The following is a 4305-nucleotide window of genomic DNA, read 5'->3' on the forward strand; positions in this document are numbered from 1 at the left end:
TTGATTTTTCCCCCCAAAGGCTTATTTTGTTTTCTGGGAAAAGAAAGATCTCTACATATTTTCACTATTTAAAAACTAATAGAGTAAGGATATTTATTTTCCAAGGAATCCCACTTGTCTGGGCAGTCATTTTAAAGTCAGGCCTCGGTGCACAGTGAGACCAAAGTTATGCAACGCCATATTTATATCCTAGTTACACCCACAGTGTGCTGGACCCAGTATAAATCAAAAGAGTTTCAACTGCAATTATATCCCAGATACAGGAAAAGCTTTCAGTACTGGGGCAAGGGAAAGACCCGGTCTCTCCCAAAACCTGAGTTAAAACCAGCTCAGAGCAAGCAAGGCTCCTCACCTTGACACTGGTCCTCTTGTTTTTGCATGGGCATAACGTGGCAATGAACAGAACCCCATACAATTGTCCAGAACCTTCTAAGTGTTGAATCCAAAGGACATTGTAGATGGCTTTCTGCAGGGGAAAGAATTCTGCTGATTCGTTGACGAATTACTTGTTTAAGTCCACTATGTGCTCATATTACCTTTAAAAGGTAATATGCAAAAATAGTTGTTTTATTTCATGTAGCTTGTTTGTCAGAATGTAGTCTGATAGTCATTTCACACGCTAATACCAGAAGCCAAGAGGTCAAGGAATGGGGTTCTTTCTCCACCAATCCCTTCTCTCTGATATTATGAGCATACAATCTTGTCTTCTGCTTTATGGAAAAGATCACAAATTCCCTCAAAAATGTCTTTTCTGGGGCACCTGGCTGGCTCAGTCAGAAAAGCATGCCACTCTTGATCTCAGGGTTGCGAGTTCAAGGCCCACATTGGGTGTAGATATTACTAAAAAATAAATAAACTTCAAAAAAATGTCTTTCCCCCATCTCCAGATCTACATGTTTTCACCTCCTCTTTCTTCCTTCACTCACTTCCAACCCATCTGGCCACGGTCCTTGAGCCCATTTCTTCCCACCACCTTCAGGCCTTGCTCCACCATTTCACTTCCTTCCGATTTTCAGCCTCTCTTTGTCCCCTGCCTAGTTCTTGTCCACCTGCCAGATTAGAGCATATTTTCCTATATTTTACTTGACTCTCGATAGGGTTTTCCATGCTTAAATCTTTGTACCACTGCTTACTGAGTAGAGCAGCCTTTCCCACTGGATGGAAAAGCCTCTTTTATCCTATAAAAAAAAACTCTCGGGGCGCCTGGGTGGCTCAGTTGGTTAAGCGACTGCCTTCAGCTCAGGTCATGGTCCCGGGGTCCTGGGATCGGGTCCCGCATCGGGCTCCCTGCTCCGCGGGGAGCCTGCTTCTCCCTCTCCCACTCCCCCTGCTTGTGTTCCCTCTCTCACTGTGTCTCTCTCTGTCAAATAAATAAATAAAATCTTAAAAACAAACAAAAAAACAAAAAAACTCTCCACGTGTAGATGGGTCTGGTTCAATTCCATCCCATTGAGTTACGTTTCTATTTCCACCTTAACCACGCCGTTTTAAATGACTATAGTCTAGTGTACATTTTGAAATATTTTTTCTTTAAAAGTTGTTAGCTGTTCTTGCACCTTCTTCTTACCCATAAACTTTATAATCAGCTCACCAAATTTCCTTCATGAAATTCCACTAGAATTTTGTTTAGAATAGTGTTGAATTTCCAGATTAGTTAGAAAGAGTTAAAACCTTTGCAACGAGTATTCCCATCCAAGAGCATGTTTTCTTCATGTAGATTTCATGAATGTTTTGTTAGACTTATTCCTAGCTATTTTATAGGTTTTCTGAGCATTCGTAATAGACGTTTTCTGTAATTGATATACAGGAAATAAAGAAAAATCGTATATTTAACTTGTGCTGGGTTACCTTACACAAGTTTGTTTTTAGTGTTCTTTGATTATCCATTGATTGTCTTAGTTTTTAGGTGTGACAGTCATAGCATTTGAAAATAACTCCCCCCCCTAAATATTTATACTTTATTTTTTCTTCCCTCCAGTTCTTATATATCACATTTCTTTTTATTGATTTATTTCATTTGCTAGGTTTTCCAAAACAATGATAAATAATACTAGCAAAAGCAATCATTCTTGTCATGTTCTGAACAGTAAGGGAATTTTTTCCAAGTATGATTACTTGCTGTGGTTTCAAGTAAATAGCTTTATCAAGATTCTACTCCTAGTTTACTAGGATTCGATTTTTTTTTTAATTTAGGAAAATGTGGGCGCCTGGGTGGCTCAGTCGGTTAAGCGACTGCCTTCGGCTCAGGTCATGATCCCGGAGTCCCGGGATCGAGTCCCGCATCAGGCTCCCTGCTCGGCGGGGAGTCTGCTTCTCCCTCTGCCCCTCCCCCCTCTCATGTGCTCTCTCTCATTCTCTCTCAAATAAATAAATAAAATCTTTAAAAAAAATAAATAAATTTAGGAAAATGTTTAATCAAGTGGGATTTAGAAATCTATTTCCTAAATCTATTAATATAGATTAATTAACCTATAATTAATTAATATTAACATATTATTAAACATCCTAATGTTTATAGAATGATTTGGGAAATTGTCCTTTTCTTTTTATGTTCCAACTTAAAGTCTTTCTAGAACTCATTCCTAATCCCACTCGGATTTGGTGCCTTTTGGGGGGTAGATTTTCGATAATCTTTTCTATTTTTCTCTGGTTATTCAGATTTTCTACCTCTTTTTGAGTAGATTTTAATAATTTATGTTTTCCTAGAGACTTGTTCATTTCATCTAGATTATAAACTGTGTTGGTATAAAGTTGTTCAGTCCCATTTGATTAAAAATTTTTCTTCTGTTATCTTCCCTTTCTTGTTCTTAATGCTTTTCAGTCAGACTTTCCACTGGTTTATTTTATAGATATTTTCAAAGAAAATGTTTTATTGATCAAATTCTTTTCCAGTTCCATTTATTTCTCCTTTTGGGGGGTTTATGTTGTGGTTCTTTTTCTATCTTCCTGTTTTGAATATTTAGCTTATTGATTTTGAACTTTTCCCTCTAGTAAATGCCTTTTAAGCTATAAATTTTCCTCAGAGTACTGTACTAGCTACATTACATTGGTTTTACATGTTGTTTTCTCATTTATTATTCAGTTGTAGAGTATCCCTATTCTCTATTTTTATTTCCTAGTAACCCAAGAGTTATAAGGATGAGTGTTAAAATTCCCAATTAGTTTTTTGTTGTTGCTGTATTTTTGTTATTAATTTCCAGTGATCAAAGAATGTGGGTGGTATAATTTTAAGACTTCTTAAGAGTATCTTTAGCTTCACAGGAAAATTGAGAGGAAGATACAGAGATTTCCCATATACTTCTGCCTGCACACATGCACAGCCTCTCCCATTATCAACAACCCCCACCAGAGTGGTACATTTGTTACAACTGATGAACCTACACAGATAAATCATAATTGCCCAAAAGCCCAGAGTTTGCATTGGGGTTTACTGTTGGTGCTGTACATTCTATAGTTTGGACAAATGTATAGTGACTTGTACCCATCTTTATGGCATCATACAGAGAATTTTCACTGTCCTGAAAATCCTTTGTACTCCACCAATTCATCTTTCCCCCCACCCCAGCCTCTGGCAATCGCTGATCTTTTTACTGTTCCTATATAGTTCTGCCTTTTCCAGAATGTCACATAGTTAGAATCATGCAATATGTAGACTTTTCAGATTGAGCTTCTTCTACTTAGTAATATGTATTTAAGGTTCCTACATGTCTTTTCATGACTTGAAAACTCATTTTTTAGTGATGAGTAATATTCCATTGTCTAGATGTGCCACAGTTTATTTAGCCATTCACCTACTGAAGGACATCTCGGTTGCTACCAAGTTTTGAAAAGTATGACTATAGATGCTATAAACATCTGTGTGCAAGTTTTTTTGGGCCAACATAAATTTTCAGCTCCTTTGGGCAAATACCAAGGAGTCTGATTGCTGGATCGTATGGTAAAAATATGTTTAGTTTTGAAAGAAACTGTCAAACTGTCTTCCAAAGTGGCTGTACCATTTTGTATTCCCACCAGCAATGATTGAGAGTTCCTATTGCTCCACATCATTGCCAGTATTTGGCTGTTAGCATTCCAGATTTTGGCGATTCCACTAATGTATAGTGGTATCTCATTGTTGTTTAAATTTGCATTTCCCTTATGACATATGTTGCGGAGCATCTTTTCATAAGCTTATTTCCCATCTGTATATTTTCTTTGGTGAGGTGTCTATTAAAGTCTGTAGCACATTTTAAAATTGGGTTGTTTTCTTATTGTTGCATTTTAAGGGTTCTTTGTATATTTTGGATAACGATCCTTTATCAGCCC

The 4305-nt window shown here is 37.2% G+C and overlaps 1 protein-coding gene across 1 annotated transcript in view; it reads left to right on the forward strand.

Moving 5' to 3' along the window:
• The window catches only part of AKNAD1 (AKNA domain containing 1), a 56181-nt gene that overhangs the window by 30265 nt on the left and 21611 nt on the right, over nt 1-4305 (forward strand). The gene's annotated exons all lie outside the window — the stretch shown is intronic.

This window comes from Mirounga angustirostris, unplaced genomic scaffold (genome assembly GCF_029215605.1).
Source record: "Mirounga angustirostris isolate CCGP_5_RB_7025 unplaced genomic scaffold, mMirAng1.0.hap1 SCAF_4, whole genome shotgun sequence".
In the NCBI taxonomy this organism is placed as follows: Eukaryota; Metazoa; Chordata; class Mammalia; order Carnivora; family Phocidae; genus Mirounga; species Mirounga angustirostris.